The 18,500-nt window shown below is 45.0% G+C and overlaps 1 protein-coding gene across 1 annotated transcript in view; it reads right to left on the bottom strand.

The window, feature by feature from the left end:
* The window catches only part of eva1a (eva-1 homolog A (C. elegans)), a 40,140-nt gene extending 23,921 nt beyond the window's left edge, over positions 1–16,219 (bottom strand). The window contains exon 1 of the mRNA XM_063184296.1: positions 15,891–16,219. The gene's annotated coding sequence lies outside the window, so the exon portion shown is untranslated. The remainder of the gene's footprint in view (positions 1–15,890) is intronic.
* Between the last annotated feature and the right edge of the window lie 2,281 nt (positions 16,220–18,500).

Below are 18,500 nucleotides of genomic sequence, written 5' to 3'. Positions count from 1 at the left end.
CTGCCTAGGTCTACCTAAAGGGGGATTTCCCCCCTCTCCCCCTTGCAATAATAGAACCCGGAAACAATGGGCCAATGGAACCTCTCTCTCTCTACTCTCTCTGGCTAAATGTATAAGTCTGTACGTGGAACAGAACAGCAGCAGCCAGACTGTGGGTTGACATGAGGTCCACCAACAGGGCCGTAACGAGACATTTTCAAATACAGAGGGCAAATACTGTATGCTGTACTGCATACTGTACATTTAGAATGCTTCAAACACTTCAGTTTGTTTTCATGAATCACTATCTTGAGGATAATTGGGGGTGGCGATTACAGACTGAATTTATCATTGCTGATCATAGATCGATTTTCATCATAGATAAAGTTAACATTTCTAAAAAAAAATACAGAGGACATGACCTCTGTGTCCTCAATGGGAGTTACGGCGGACCACCAAAACCTCTAATGATACTGTAGCCTATCCCATAAAACCTTAAGGAGAGCGAAGAGCATCCATGGTTGTTGGATGATGACTGTGTACCGTGAAGTCACGCTCCACTCTCAGCAGTACGACTTTTGCAAGTCCTGAAAGAGCCTCTTCAAAATAGTCCTTGCAATTGTGGGAATGAAATCTACCCGTATTACTTGAAATGACTAGGTTTTTCTCCACGGAAATGAAACAAAATCAAGTATATGTCTAAAACAATTAGTGTCTCTTGACAAAAAAGAGCCCTGATCCGACAGCAAATCTCTGAATTAATTTCAGTCTGTCTGAAGCACTGACGGAAGTTGCTGTGGTTGCATGGCATTCAGACAATGCTCCTCACACTATTCAGACAAAAGGAATTAAGATGCTGATCATAAATTGAGTAATTATTTCATGCTAAGTCTGACAAAGCCTCCAGTGGACAGCTTTTAAGCACTGCTACTATTTTGTTCCACTGAATTCTTCCCGCCAATGGCTACATTTACATGAAACTTTTCATTTAAAATGAACTCACTTTAATTCTGAGTCAAGTTTTATTACGCTTTGAAAACGTCACACACTTTTCGGTCTCACTGTATGTACAGCCTGGCGCAGGTTTGCGAATGGCTGAAGCCAGTCATGGGTGTGATATGAATACAGTGCAGTGAGACTTCATGCAGTCATCATCACAGTCCCCCAGTCTTCATGTTTGAAGTTGTGTTGCCAGTCTCTATACCAAGGTGTTACTGTCGAGTAGAGTGAAGGGATGTGACTGGTCTTACCATCCCTTAATACTAATTTCATTCGGACCAACCACATTGAAAAACAATTTGGGGTGAACTCTGTTGAAATTTGAAACGTGAGGTCTAGTTTGTGCAATCACTACACAGCAAATTCCAGAGAGTTAGAATCAACAACGAGAGTGTTAATATTAACACTATGAAAGTGTTTATATTGTCCCAATATGTGGAGTGTTAGTAGAACACTCCCAAAAGTGTTAATACTCAGAGAGTTGCAGTAACTCCAAGCAGAGTTAGTTATTAATACTCAGAGAGTTGCAATAACTCCAAGCAGAGTTAGTTATTAACTCCCTGGTAACAGTAAATAGTGTTCAAGTCAAGTCAAGTCAAGTAGGTTTTATTGTCAATTTCTTTACATGCACTGGTCATACAAAGAATTTGAAATTACATTTCTTGCTTTCCCATACAGACATAGACTAATTAAGGTAAGGACATAGACAGTATAGACATAGACAGTACTTATACATGGACTTAAGACAGTATGGACATAGACAGTGCTCATACAGACATTTAAAGTGCAAGACTGGACAACAGAAGACTTGTAGAGGACATACATTAAGAGGTATTTGTTGTGTTTTTGTGCTTTTCCTAAAAAAAAGTCCTTTATAGCGTTCTGACATGGTAATAGTAGCATTTTGAAGAAAATAAATATAAAAAGGTCTGTCAAGTACACCAGCAGCAGTGTGTGTGTGTGTGTGTGTGTGTGTGTGTGTGTGTGTGTGTGTGTGTGTGTGTGTGTGTGTGTGTGTGTGTGTGTGTGTGTGTGTGTGTGTATGTGTTTAGTGCAGGTAGAAGGTGCGGTGTGCGTCTTGTGTGTGTGTTCGTGTGTGTGTCTGTGTGTATGTGTGTGTGTGTGTGTGTGTGTGTGTGTGTGTGTGTGTGTGTGTGTGTGTGTCAGTGTGTGTATGTTGGGTTTAGTGCAGAAAGTGCAGTGTGCTTGTGTGTGTGTGTGTGTGTGTGTGTGTGTGTGTGTGTGTGTGTGCATGTTTTGAGTTAGTGCAGGTTGAAAGTTCAGTCACAAGTATAGTAGTGCAGGTGGAATGTTCAGTCGCAGATATGGTGGTGGGGGATGGGGAGGGGGGGTTGTCAGTGGCCTTGCTGGCTAGAGGCTGACAGTGGGGGGGGGGGGTTTGTCAGTGGCCTTGCTGGCTAGAGGCTGACAGTGGAGGGAGAGTGGGTTGAGTGTTCAGCATCTTGATCGCTTGGTGCATTGTGCTGCTCGCCAGCCGGGTGGTACGGGAACGGAGGCGCCTGTACCTCTTTCCAGAGGGCAGGAGGCTGAACAGTTTGTGTGCGGGGTGGCTTGTCATTAGACACTGTGCGGGGTGGCTTGCCATTAGACACTGTATAGCGTTACAATCAGACAACTGATTGAACTGATTATACTTAGGTGAGTCCAATTATAGAGTTACAATCAGACAACTGATTGGACTGATTATACTCAGGTGAGTCCAATTGCAATCAGACAACTTTGGACTGATTATACTCAGGTGAGTCCAATTATAGAGTTACAATAAGACAAGTTAGTGGACTGATTATACTCACTGTAGTCCAATAAACATCAACCTAATTAGATACGTAAAATAAATGCCTAATTGACAGATTTGTTTAGTGCTGGCAGGTGGACCAGTCTAGTATCATCAATGAAGGGTATATAAACACATTCCTCATATATTATTTAAAAATGGCCTGAAAATAACCTTACGGAAAATGTAGGCCACAGCTAGCTGGCAAACAAGCTAATGGATTTAAAAGGAGAGGTATAGAGGAGAGGCAGAAATAGTAGGAAGGCAGAGGAAGAAGAGATAGACAGAGATTGTAGAGTCATAAGGTCAACGTAGGTTAGGACCAGGGTTCTTAGATGCGTAAGGTCCATTGTGGCTGGGCCTATCATAAGTCATAGATAGTCACACAGAGATTGGGCGCTCAGGTGCGGCCCCTGGTGGCATCAGGGGTGAGGAAAAACTCCCTTTCGCTTGAATCATAGTTTGTAAGGGGGAAAAAAGCTCAGTGAGGTCTGAGAAAAAAAAACCCTATAGTCAGGAAGAAACCTCAGGCAGAGACCAGCGGCCACCTAGGGGAGCCCCCTGCCAGGGCTGGTTGTGAGCAGTAAGGGCGCTGCGGCAGCTGGGACACTATGACGCCTTGGCAGCTAGGAGTTGGCAAGGATGAAGAGGTGGGTCTTCAGCTGCTTCTTGAAGGAGTCGACGGAGCTGGCTGATCGGATCTCGATGGGGAGGGCGTTCCATCTCTTGGGCGCATAGCAAGAGCTAGTTAGCAAGCCATACAGCCACCCTTACAACATGACCAGCTAGCCAGGCCAGCCAGGCAAGGTAGGGGCAGGCCAGCCAGCCTTACAGCCAGCCAGCCAGTCAGCTAGCTAGCTAGCAACCAATGAGCAGTACAATGCAACAGTCCCGGTTTAAATACATGTTCAAGTGAACCATGTGACCAGCGTGATGAAGCATTTGGCAAGTGCAGGCAGTAAAACTCAGGTGAGGTCAGGAATTGATTGACAGATTGATTTGGATGGGGTAGAATCTAAAATCTAAGAGACTGAATCAAGGGATTACTGTCCCAGGTAGACTTTTTCAAATTATACTAGCCTGTAGGTATATTTTACACATTAAATGAGGCTAAACTGTCCATAGGCTGTTACTGGAGAAATACATTTGTTAAAGTGAATTACAGCAAAATATGCAAACTGTTGCGATTTGTAGTCCTTAACTGTTGTACAGTATATTCAGTTCCCAGTTTCACTGCTGAATACAATTGGAAATCTACAACGTGGAGGCACCTGGAGCCAAGCCAATGTAGAAAAGGATATTCTGAATTTTGAAGAGGTTTACTGTGTCAATTTGCCTCTCAATCGAAAAGTCTGATGGCAAAGCCTCAAAGTCCAATAAGAGAAAAAATGATTGCGGTGGAGAATTTTGCACAGGATGAACTAGAACACATGCAGAAGGTTGTACTCTAAGTTAATGCTCATTGATGGCTACTAATCAAAGCGTGTTGACATCAAACTCTGCTTGTTACAATATATCAGTGGTTTAACAAGTTACACCTGGAACAAGTGGAATCACAAGAGGTCTATTGGACCGGGAGTGAACAAAAATAGAACTCAAAAAGCCTAACATGACCAGAAAGAGCACCTACTTTTAGTAGGCTATACCAGTGTTTCCCATACATTGAGGAATCTATGGCGGCCCGCCATAGTTTAAATTTGGCCGCCATAGTTTCCGAAAATGTAAAAAAATATATATATATTTTTTTTTTTTTTTTTTTTTTTACGATTTCCGTGTTTGTTAAAAGCGATTTCAATTACGATTTCCTTCGCATGTTCCTCCTGGAGTAAATACATCCTATAGAGAAAACCACAAGTGCTTGAAAGAGAGAGGGATCAAAAGCCTTGTCAAGTTGTTGTAGTTAACTTGGGTTTGGGAGCAATGAAAAAAAAAACCTTCCGAGAAGGGACAGTTAGATGAGTTTACTAACACTCCCCAGCCCAGGCTTTGTTTTACAGTTGTAATGAGTTAGGTGACAGGCCTTCATTGACAAGGCAGAGGAGACATCGGGCTGCATATAGAAATGAATGTGTAATGAATGTGAATATAGACATAAATGTTGTTCAGCCCTTTTAATGGGAGGAATTTTGAAAAACTGGCCCTGTGACCACCAGCACCCCTCATGTAGAATGTGTGTGTGGGGAAAAGGCATAGCCTACCCTCTTAGACCATTTTTGTTTCTGCGTTAACAATTTCACAGAGATCTTAAATTCTTATCTCTGCTCCTATGTTGTTTTATTATTTTTTTCATTACATAGACCCCTGCATGTGTATTATGTAGCCTTATGTCTCAAAATATAAATGTATATTCCATGCGCCAATGTCATACTGTACTCATTGTTTTGCCATTTTGCATTTACACTGCGTGAATACCCCCCCCCCCCCAAAAGGCCCGTGAATACCCCCCCCCCCCCCCGGACAAAAAAAATCCCCGCTGCCCCATAGTTTCCAAAATTTCTGTGGGAAACACTGCTATACACACAATGTCACAATGTGAAGAAAAACATAACAGAGTTCTTTGTCTGTTGGTTCACAATTTGGTTCACTTACTGAGGATTGAGTTTGGTTCACTTATAGGGGACTATAACAAAATGGCTGCTTATGTTGCCAAATCATTTGAAATTTGGAGAGGCATGGTTTTCATAATTCTCTAGGGAGTTAAACATTAACTCTCTAGCTCTCTTAGCTCAACAACTCTGATCCAGAGGAGTCAAATAACACTGTGTAGTGTTGCTGCAACTCTTGATGTTCAGATTTTGGCTGAACACCGGAAATCTAACTCTGACAAATTTGCTGTGTAGCATTTTGCTCATGACGTTGAAAAGCGATCGATTACTGGGGTGAACTCTGTTGGCATTTGAAATGTGTGTCCCTCCTCCCTTGTCCCTCCCCTGTTCTCTGATTAGCCTTCTGTCTGGTAACAAGACCAAACCCCTCTCAGAACTCCTAGCCCAGACGTCATGTGGAAGGACATTTTTTTGGACCGAAGTAACGTATGGTAAAGGACAGGTTATGTAACTATGCCCAGAGCACTCGGTCAAAGAAGTGGATGTACGTATAGTGCTAGGAGTGCCTTTTACCCACCTGCAGGTCTAGCTTGATAACCGTTAGTCCATGAACGCCCTGTGAATGTGGTACGATGTTGCAGATTGTGGATTCTGAGTAGGGCTGCACAATTTATCGAAAATGTATCAAAATCGTGATATCAAGAGTGGCGATATGCATATCGCGAAAATGACTTAATAATCGCGAACAAGTTAAACATGTCTGTGCTGTCCAATCACTAGCTGAATGTCAAATATAGCACAAGAAGCCCGCCATGACCAAAGCCACACCCCCCACACAGACTGACAAATTAGTGACAAGAAAAACAGTCGGCTATACAGTATTTCTAAAAATCGTTTAAATATCGTTATTGCATGCTGTTATCAATATTTTTTCTGATATCGTGCAACCCTAATTCTGAGAGTAAAGGTAGTGCTGCTGACTCATACAAGTATTTGCTATGTGCTGCACTCACCAAATACTACGGTCTAGCAGTGTCACCTGCAAGAAAGAAAAGGAATGGAGGTCCAGGCTACTGGAGCGTGACCACCACAGTCTAGCAGGTCTTCGATCTTTTTCAGTTTCTCTCCCCATGGCTACTCTCATGAATCCCCTAGCTAGAGCTGTAGCAAGTAGCCTTCCTATGGCAGGCCCACTGAAGACTGAGCTGAACTTACTGTGTGTGTGTGTGTGTGTGTGTGTGTGTGTGTGTGTGTGTGTGTGTGTGTGTGTGTGTGTGTGTGTGTGTGTGTGTGTGTGTGTGTGTGTGTGTGTGTGTGTCTGTCTGTCTGTCAGAGAGAGAGAGAGATAGAGAGAGGGAGGGAGAGAGAGAGAGAGAGAGAGGGAGAAAAACAGAGAGACAAATAACTCATGTGACTTGCACTCACTGACCTGTCTTTTCAGGGCTGAGTTCATCGCTGATTTTTTACAGGCAGTGACTCACGTTTGTGTCTGTGGGCTTAATCCCTATAAATTGAGTACATTCGACAAAATGGCTTTTTAAAGAAGTAAATGAACCAATTTCAATAGTGAAATTATGAATATTTCAGCCTTTACCATTTGCTTTTGTTTTTGTTCTCAACGTTCCAATCATTGTGAGATATTTTACCTGATATTAGGTCCGAACAGAAGAACAGTGCAACTCAAGTCTTTTAATAGCCACTCTGACCCTTCTTTTCTGTTGCAGTTATGTAAAGAGCTTGTGCCACACATTCCAGGCATTGTGTGCCATCACTGTATGCCTATATTTCATGTGTTTAAACTGGGAAATGTTTCTGTTGACAATGTTTAATTTCATATTTTTAAAATCCAATCCTACTACAGTAGTTCAGTAGTCAAGCTGCCTCCATGCTCACATGAGTGTGAGAGGTTAACAGAAGATACTGAATTTCACAGTATTCACAGTAACAAACGGGAATCATTAGGGTCTACTACTACTTCTACTACTACTATCACTACTACTACTACAATATCTACAAACCCCAACTCCGATGAAGTTGGGACGTTTGGTAAACAGTGAATAAAATCAAAATGCTATCATTTTCAAAACATTCAATCTATTCATTAGATGGAGAATAGTGAAAAGACAACATATTAAGTGTTAAAACTGAGAAAAAATATTGTTTTGGGGGACATATGTACTCATTTCTAATTTGATAAATCCAACACGTCTCAAAAGAGTTGGGACGGGGACAATAAAAGGCAGAAAGTGTTGAGGAAGACTAAAAACAAAACAAAAGACAACACCACTTAACAGTTTTACATTAACTGATGAGATGATTTCATAAAAAAACAGTGTTAATTCCTATCTTGGATATGATTTCACCATCTTAAATGGTGGGTGTATTTCTCGTCATGTTTTGCAATCTTTTCCTTTCTGTAGTGCTTACAGTGTGACAGGTCTTGACCAAAAACCCACCATTTTATCACCTGCTGGTCCTTATGATGGAGCCAAACTGTTGAAACATAGTAGAGAATGCAATTTGACCTTACTATGTGGCAGTAATCGAAGATCTCCCTTCAAAATATAGTGCATGAGTGGCTTTTCATGCTGTTTAAAACCCATTTATACCATTCAGCACTGTATTTAACTCTACAGATGAGTGAGAACATCTTAACCAATGCACTACTGCACCCGCATGCCATCATGGAGGCTGACTTTTGAAGCTAGCACTAACACAAGTTGGATGGTCCATTTTCACTGTAGCACAGGATGTGCAATGCTCTATTATTGTCAAAAAGAATGGACTTCTACAGCTTCTGCTGACTTCTGTAAGCAAAGGACAGTTTCCCATGTCTTCTGGGTCTATTTCAAGTGAGCTCAGGTGCTTAGGAGAATGTTACACCCCTGTATCATTTTCATGCATTAAGCATTCTTAATATGGTGAATTTTCAATAGCTCTAGCACTCCTGGAATTAGAGTGAGACTACAGCCAATATATATTTCATGATGTCATGAACCTATACAATGATTTTATTAACAAAAATATGTCTTATATACACTCAATCGTGGTAAATCAAAGGGAATTCAAAAATGTATGTAATAACTATGGTAATTATTCCCTTTGCATCTTTAATTCTGAGTGACTCAGCCTCTCTGTGATGATCTTATACCTGGACACCTATATTGTATGTCAGTACAATTCATTTTGAAATGTTCTTCTTTGTTGTTTTATCTTATTTGGATGTTTACTAAATTTCACTGATCCCCGTCCCAACTCTTTTGAGACGTGTTGGATTTATCAAATTAGAAATGAGTACATATGTCCCCCAAAACAATATTTTTTCTCGGTTTTAACACTTAATATGTTGTCTTTTCACTATTCTCCATCTAATGAATAGATTGAATATTTTGAAAATGATAGCATTTTGATTTTATTCACTGTTTACCAAACGTCCCAACTTCATCGGAGTTGGGGTTTGTAAGCATGACAGACAGTAAAAACCTCAGCCTAGTCTCTCTGAAACACATTGGCACATCACAGTAATTATATATAACAGCATTTTACTATTTCTGTGCCTGGCTGCATTACTTAATGTTGAGCCCATTACTCTTCAACTGTGAACTCTTCATCCCCTCTGGTGGAGTAAGTCTGGGCCACTGATTCATAAAACCCCATTAGAGTGCCCCCATATATATCTGGAATGGCCTAATTTCTAGCCCGACACCATACACTCTCAAAGTTGCACACACAGACATACCGTACACGCACGCAGCACAAATGCATGTGCGCAATCAGGCACGTGCGCATGCACGCATGCACGCATGCACGCATGCACACACACAGACGCACGCACAGGCACACACTCACACAGTGGCACAGACATACTGTACACGCACGCAGCACGCACGCACACATACACATAAACACACACACACGCATGCGCGCACGGGCGCATGTGCACGCGCACGCGCACATGCACACACACACACACACACACACACACACACACACACACACACACACACACACACACACACACACACACACACACAAACACAAGCAAAATGGTCTTTTAATGATGGTATGGGACTGAGGGGGTGGGTACAGGCCTCATAAAAATGACCACATGCCCTACTCCCCTTGCGGCTAGCTTGACTGTGATTCCTTTTGACACTGACCTTTCCACCCCACTCCCCCACACCCCCACCCAGCCAGCCAGCCAGCCAGCCAGCCAGACGCACCTCTCACATGCAGTACAAGAAACCACATAAACGCATAGCCGCACACACACGCACGCACGCACGCACACACGCATACACACACACATCTCAGCCCTGGTAAAACATTTTTATCTGATTAGTCCGCCCAGTTCTGCAGAGCAACGTTGCCAAAGGAGTATGTTGCATAGAGAGAAATAGATGACACAAGAATATTGTTGAAGAGAGACAGAGAACTAGAGGGGGGTACAGAATGAAAACAGAGCATTTACATTTTAAACCCTAGTTTACATACCTCCTTCTGAAATCAAACGCAAGTAAGGTAAGGTAAAAATAGATCATAATTGTAAAATAGGTCATAGTCGTGCGGGTGTTGGAATATTTAGATAAAGGTTATAGATTGAGAGATCGTCTTAATCTTTGTTTGACGCGCCACCATTACTACAGTAGTACTGGTAGGATACGTCTTACCAATCACAGGTTTATGATGTCCATATTGGGCATCCATTTAGAAAAATGGAAAGGACTATGTCAGACTTTGTAAAAACTAGGATCATTATTTCAGTTTATGACGCTAGTCAACGCCACAAACATGGAGGAATGCCTGAAGGACCTGAGAGTGGGCTTTCATAGAAGTCAAGTGGAACATTACACAAACATGCGTGCGACTGCGCATACACAGAAACACACACACACACACACACTACATCACGCTAAACTGCACTCCAACTACCCCTGCTCAGCTGAATGGAATAGCTCTTCCTCAGAGTGCTCTTGGCCAGTGGCAGTTCAATGAAAAAGGAAGAAAAGAGTCGCACACGAGAGCTGAGTGCAAGATCAAAACTATTAAACAAAGCCGAATAAAGTAAATAAAACTGACAGACAAGGGACAAATGTTTCGGGTCTAGCCCATCATCAGTGTTCCCAGTTTTCCCCCCTGTTCTTGGAATTACACACCGAGCGAAACGCTCAGAAAAAGACATTGGCGCGGACGCCACCCCCACCTCAGTGGCAGTTCTGCCCATTTATTGTGAGGCTGACTGTTGGGGGCCCCTACAAGAGGGCAGACTTTAGTGGGGCCCTAGGAAATTTCCTATTGGTATAACCAGCTCTGCTGCTGGCCGAGCACCTGAGTTCCAGAGCACCGACGTCATGTTGATGTTGACCAGGGAGGAGGAGAGCTGGCCCCACCTCACACTTAACTCCATCCAGCCTTGGCCTGAGCCTGACAGACCCTGGCTCTGTGTGAGCCGCCGGCCCCTCGCGTCCCCTCTGGGCTGGTTGGACAGGACCAATGGGCCAATCCCTGACCGACAGGCGGCCGGGCAGCCAATCCCTGAGCGGACAGGCGGTCGGGCGGCCAATCCCTGAGCGGACAGGTGGCCGGGCGGCCAATCCCTGAACGGAGCAGCCCAGGTCCTGAACAAAGATCCTCAGTGTGTCCCAGGTCACAGGCTTCTGTCTAATGGTCGCCCAGGGGCAGAGGGGTGAACAGAGTGAGAGAGAGAGAGAGAGAGAGAGAGAGAGAGAGAGAGAGAGAGAGAGAGAGAGAGAGAGAGAGAGAGAGAGAGAGAGAGAGAGAGAGAGAGAGAGAGAGATGGATTGGGCAGGACCAAAGTGGCTGCCACACTTATACACACACAGATGCCTGTAAAATATGGCACACGCACGCATACACATGCACACACACAGGATTTCACAGGTACAGAAACAGAGCAGCACGTGAGCACACACATACTGCTAAGCATCAGAAACGCACATATTGTACACACACACAGATACATCTACATCTACAAACACACACACTTGAAGAAACAGACAATCCAATGGCACACCGCACGCACATACACACATCAAATGCCAGGAAGTGGTGTTACACATCTGCTCCTTCCATTAGAGCCCCCCAGGAAAAGCCATGAGAACAGCAGGGAGAGAGAGAGAGAGAGAGAGAGAGAGAGAGAGAGAGAGAGAGAGAGAGAGAGAGAGAGAGAGAGAGAGAGAGAGAGAGAGAGATAGAGAGAGAGACAGACAGAGGGAGAGACAGACACAGAGAGAGACAGAATGAAAGAGAGAGAGAAAGACAGGATGGCAACATTGAATGTATGTGTGTGTGTGCACATTCACGATACCTTACATAGATATTAAATAGATAGATATAAAAGATAGATATAAAATAGATATAAAAGCTCTCAAATAGCGAAATGATGGCAAAGGACTTCACATGTTCTATTTCACACATACACACGAGCTGTACAATCACATGCACTCAAAGACACATGCATTACACACACAAAGGCACACACACGCAAGGCACACGCACACGCACACGCACACGCACACACACACACACACACACACACGCACACACGCACACACGCACACACACACACGCAACGCGAACACAACGCTCCCACAGGACACGAGAGCAGTAAAGTGCTTGAGTCAGACACTGAGGCTGCTGTTATCAGGTGCGTCTCCAGATGCCTGCAGCAGATAAGGGAGTCATGCCTAATGACATGATGGAGACGCTTCTGCCACTGGACTGGACTGGACTGCAGCCCCTACATGGGGCACCCTCATGGAGGTAGTATAAGAACTGGAGAGAGTGACTAAGTCCCGCCTCCAGTCATTTCAATGGGAAATGCTAGGCTAGTGAATTCAGCCAAAATTGAACGATTTTTTTTCAACTTCCAAAATGGAGTTATTTCCGCCGCCAGTTTACTCAGCCAATTACGTGCCACGTTACTGACTGACTTACGTTTGACTAGAAAGTTATATGGAAGACGGGCATTGGATGCATGCAGGTGTCCAACCGCATACCTGTAAAGGTCTACTGTGTGCCCAACACTAAACTCGCTCACCCACCAATCATAAGTGGGGTCGGAAATGAGAATTTGTGAAAAAGGCGAACGAGGAAGTGCCTTGCTAATGGGCGAAGCTAACCAGCCAAATCCTGGGCACCCTCCCACCCGCCTGACAGTATCCCAGGGCCCATATTACCCATGTATTCTATTTGACATTATATTAGGCTATATTACATTATATTAGGCTATATTACATTGGATTACATTACATGACATTATATTATATTACATTACATTATGATAATATAATATACTATACTACATGATGGATACGCTCCTGCTACGGCACTATTACCAGAGACGGTTTATTAGAACTAAGAACATCTTTGACTATACTGCACTATACTGGACAGGCCTACAGATCCCATACGCGGCCCCCGCCCAGTCACCCGCCGGCCTGCGCATGTGATTCCCTGTATGGACGATCTATGGGTATACTGTGTGTGTGTGTGTGTGTGTGTGTGTGTGTGTGTGTGTGTGTGTGTGTGTGTGTGTGTGTGTGTGTGTGTGTGTGTGTGTGTGTGCGTGCGTGCTGTGTGTGTGTGTGTGTGTGTGTGTGTGTGTGTGCGTGTGCGTGTGTGTGTAATATCTCAATTTGAATTATAAAATATTGTGTCTACTGTATTAATTATGTGCATAATATTGTGTGTGTGTGTGTGTGTGTGTGTGTGTGTGTGTGTGTGTGTGTGTGTGTGTGTGTGTGTGTGTGTGTGTGTGTGGAGTATGTGTAAGCAAGCATATGTTGTGTGATGCATACCTCGTGTCTCAGTAGTGTTTACCCTTCTGTGTGTTTAATGTCCCTCGTGTCCCTCCTGTACAGCTGAGCCCACAGGGGAGCACTCACCAGGGCCGGCGCTAGGCATAGGCCCACCAGGCGGTCGCCTAGGGCAGTGTTTCCCAACCAGGGGTACGTGTACCACTAGGGGTACGCGAGCACACTGCAGGGGGTACTTGGAAAAATGTAATTGTAACAAATGTATTGTACTTAGTTACATTGGGATAGAGAAAGCGATATAGAACTTGACTTGGGGGGTACTCATGGCACAACGAAAATGTTTAGGGGGTACACAAGACAAAAAAGGTTGGGAAACACTGGCCTAGAGCGTCAAATTTCTTGGGGGCGCCAAAAATGCCCAAAATGTCCAAAATGTCCCACAGAGTTAGAATGTCAAACAAAAAAAAACCTCTTTACACTTAACATGTGGATTATGACGCATATTAGCTGTGTTCGATTAGATGTATGGCGACATGTTTACAGATGACAATTGCTCGCCTAGGGCACCAAGTTTACTAGAACCGGCCCTGCGTGTCACTCTTGTACAGCTGAGTCCCCAGGGGAGCACTCCTGCTTTCAAGACCTGGGCCCTGCACAAGATTTAAGGCTCCCTGGGGTCCCATCACGAGAACCTTTTTTTTACCCACACCACACCACGTTGGCTCTCATCTGTCTCTGACATCCCCCGGCATTGCGCACACACACACACACACACACACACACACACACACACACACACACACACACACACACACACACACACACACACACACACACACACACACACACACACACACACACACACACACACACACACACGCACACAGCAAAAAATCACCGGCAGCTGTCCTCTCCTGTTCCAGAACCACTCCTCCTTCTGAGGGAATGCGGCGAAAAATGACTCCCAAGCAAGTCTAGGGCCGCGACCTTGACCTCTCCCCCTCCCCTTGGTGACCTCTCAACCACCTCCCACCTCCTTAGTACGTACGTATCCCAGAAGCAATCCCACCCCACCCCGGCCCCCTCAGCCTCTGCACTTTCCCCATAGACCTTGAAAGTCCCGCCCCTTAGTTCCGCATTTCACGGGACCTAAGATGACCATCTAATACTGTAACATGGTAGCAAGTCAATATCTTCCGATCTCAGTGATTATATGCGCTGGGCTACAAATATGCTGTTTAAGAGGCTAGATAAAGATTATTCATACAGAAGTAGCAATGTTTTGTTCTGAGGCCGTCTGCATGAAAAATGTGAATAAACACAGCTTTCTAAAAAGTTTAGGGGTTCGTACGAAAAATTAAACAAAGATATCAGAAACAACATATGTGGAGCTCGTGGCACAACTCAGAGGGGATCGAAATATCATTTTAATACCGCCATTGGATTTTCGGCTAAAAACGCCGTTGAGGTTCCATGAAATCGGGGGAAGTGACGTCACTTTCAAGCTCTATTGCAAAAATGTTGGCTCTTCTGATGACAGGAAGTCTAGACAGAAGTAGATGGGACCCAGTGCAGGGTTCTTCACAGCTACTCTGTCCAAGGGACTAATGCATGAGTGTGTCTACTGTATTTAGTGCTAAGATAGACAGGATTTGCTTGAAGGGGACTTGGGAGGTTTAGACTGCAATTTAAATCTGCTTGGAACTTTTTTTTAAGTGGAAGTGTCCATAGGAAGACTGACAGAAAAAGCAAAGTTCTTACACAAAGCTCTCAGACCAACACACACAAATGCACACACACACACACACACACGCACGCACGCACGCACGCACACACACACACACACACACACACACACACACACACACACACACACACACACACACACACACACACACACACACACACACACACACACACACACACACACACAGAGCTACACACCTCACATGCGACAGCAGCAGATATTCACTGTTTGTCTCTCAACAAGCATCTACTGTCACTGTGTTTATAGTTTGGTAGTCTCCTCCGTTCATTTAGAAAGATGCTAGTAGGGACTGTACTTCTTCTGTCTTCTCATTTGGAGCAGACAATAAGAAGAGCAAAGTATAGTTTTCTCATGGCAGGATAATGACAGAAGCAAACAGACCACACATCAAGATAACCCTACTGTATGCATTGCATGCATACATAACATCAGCTTCATACAGTTTAAGTCGAATTACTTCAAATTACAACTCAGCACAGACACTGTGCAACAGGACAATGGCAGAGGGGTAACCTTGACAGGATATGGATTATTTCATAAGAAAGAGGTTCCCTGCACACTTGTTTGACTTTTTGCTCATTTATTCAGAGACAACAACGCGTTTCGCCTCTGTGCGTCATCTGGTTCGCTCAGGATATGGGTTATCATCATATTGTAGAAGACAATTTCACTAATCTACTTCCCCTGACTTCATTAAAAGCATTATCGTCATTCTGAGGCTCTGTCAAACTAATGACAACATGAGCTGAGGCTGCAAGTGTGCCAGCCAGCCCATGAGGGCTGAATCACTCTGCACAAGCATCCTTTGACTACATTGCCTGAGAGGAACCTACAATGTTTTTTTCCCTCTTAACCATGAATACCCTTCTTTTTTAGACTGTAGTGCTCTACTAGATGTTTAGAGGTTCTGGTAGGAAACACCAAGTGCTGAGACTTGCTTGCTCCCTCTCTCACTCACTCACACAGTCACTCACTCACTTAACTCATTAAACTTACTTAGTCCAGCGAAAAAAACTAAAACTTACACACGGTGGTGGTGGTAGGGGTGTCCTTTAGAAATCCTGTCCTCCACACTGTGAGAGAGAGGGTTGAAAGTTGACAGCTCCAAAGAAGTAAGAAGTAATCCACTTGCGCTTCTCTCCAGTTCCAGAGAAGAAAGATTCCAACGGGGCGACAGAAAATTAAAAAGCAGAGAAACGAAACCCCCCTAATCCCGGATTTGAAACGGAGATGTTGACCTTAGAAAGGAAAAAAAGAACACACCGCTTTCTCTCTCTCCCACTCTCTCTCTCTCCTGCTCTGTCGCTCCGTCTCCCACAGAGCGGCTGCATCAACAGTGTGGCTCCCAAAGCAGAGAGAGGGGGCAGTTATCCTCGACCAGAGTAGAGAGAGGGAGGGGCAGGAGAGGGAAAGAGAGAGAGAGAGAGAGAGAGAGACAGAGAGGGGGAAAGAGAGAAAGTGGGAGTGGAGGCATAGAGGGGAGCAGAGCAGAGCGAAGCGGAGCGGTGTACAGCGCGATCATACCGACCCCAGAGAGAGAGAGAGAGAGAGAGAGAGAGAGAGAGAGAGAGAGAGAGAGAGAGAGAGAGAGAGAGAGAGAGAGAGAGAGAGAGAGAGAGAGCAAGGGAGAGACATATAGAGGGGTGGGGGAGAGAGAGAGGGGGAGAGAGAGAAAGTGGGAGTGGAGGCATAGAGCAGAGCAGAGCAGAGTGGAGCGGTGTGCAGCGCGATCATGCCGACCCGACCCCACCTCAGGGACCGTCTGTTTCAGCCTGAGCTGTGCTGAGCTGAGCTGAGCTGGCCCCGTTTGCAGCTGGGGCTGGGGTCAGGCTGCCATGCCCAGAGGAATGTGACACACTGGAGGAGGAGGAGAGCAGGAGAAGGAGGAGGAGAAAAGGAGACGCAGGAGGAGGTGAAACTCCACACACACACACACACACGAGTGCACACACGCATGCACACACACACACACACACACACACACACACACACACACACGAACACACACACGAACATGCACACATGCAGATGCACACGCACACACGAACACACACACACACACACACACACACACACACACACACACACACACACACACACACACACACACACACACACACACACACACACACACACAGGCACTAGGTTGAGCAAGCACGAGGTCGGAGCAAGACAGGGACATGAAAACAACAAAGTATGTTTGTATATCAGCTTTAAGGAGTGTGCTCAGGAGAGAAAAGGAGTCACACACAGGAGCTTGATGCTATCAGTGAAACTGTATTAAAAGCCGAAAATAAAGAGAAGCCAAAGAAAACAAAAAGTGGGTTACAAACGGGTTTCGGGTCTAGCCCATCATCTGTGTTCCCAAAATCCCCCAAAAAAAGAGTGTGCTCTGGAAAGATGGAAGAGAGTAAACAAGTGAGTAAGCTGTGGTGAGAGAGGCAGGGGCGAGTGAAGTGCTCTGCTGACAGAGAGAGAGAGAGAGAGAGAGAGAGAGAGAGAGAGAGAGAGAGAGAGAGAGAGAGAGAGAGAGAGAGAGAGAGAGAGAGTGTTGAGTCAGATGGAGTATTAGGGGTAATGGGAGCAGGGCCGCTGACAGCGTTGGCTGGGCCTGGGACAAAGGCACATGAAGGGGCCCCGAACCCATTGCATAGCCTACAATATAATGAGGATCTAATTCTGGGTCCCCTATCTCCCTGAGGCCCGGAACAAGAGACCTCTTTGTACCCCCTGTCGGCTTCCCTGAATGGGAGGGCATAGAGTGGGGCAGGAGCATGGGAATGACGACGGTGGAAACACGACATGACCAGTGTTGCCAGATTGGGCTGTTTCCCGCCCAATTGGGCTGCTCAGGATGCCCGTGTGCGGGTAAAAATGGATTTAGGAAAAAAACCCGCCCAATTTTTGGCCATAGAAATCAATAGAATTGGGCAGGATTTAGTGCTTCCAGCTTTGAGCATTTTTTGGAAATCGTCAGCCTCATCTGGCAACCCTGGACATGACATGGGAATTTCATTCAACTCAGGCTGGGAGTTTTTACTTGGTAACTTTCCAGCTAATTTTGTTCTTGGGTAAATTTGTTCTTGGATGCACATGCATGCATTCATGCACGCAAGCACGCACAAACTCACACACAGAGAAATTCACTCTCCTCTGTGGATCTTGGACGTTCTAGCTCTCGGCCTCTCGCTCTCTCTCTCTCACTTAAAAGCACTGAACCACATGCATGCACAAAAACAAAAACACATGCACATACACCGCGGGGAAAAAGCATAGAAGGATAGAGCATCAAAAAATAGCACAAAACTGAAATGGATGCACATACACAAAGAGAAACACACTCACCCTTCATCCCCCCAACCCCCCCTCCACACACCCACGCACGCACATACACACACACAGCCGTGCTTTAACTAAAACAATACACGAAGAGAAGCCATAAAAGACATGAAGCCAGAGCAGTGTGCTCAATTTTCCAACAAGCCCTTTAAAAGAAACACGGCTGCGCCCTGTGCGTCTGCATCCGTATGACCTTTTTTGCGGCCGCTCATTAAGCACTGTTCCCAGCTCCTTTACGGCCTCTTAAAGACCCAGATTGGCCGTTCCCCCCCCCCCCCAAAACACACACACACACA

Source organism: Engraulis encrasicolus, chromosome 19 (genome assembly GCF_034702125.1).
Source record: "Engraulis encrasicolus isolate BLACKSEA-1 chromosome 19, IST_EnEncr_1.0, whole genome shotgun sequence".
NCBI lineage: Eukaryota > Metazoa > Chordata > Actinopteri > Clupeiformes > Engraulidae > Engraulis > Engraulis encrasicolus.
Note: the sequence above shows the minus strand (reverse complement) of the source record. Positions and strands in the feature narration are given on the sequence as shown.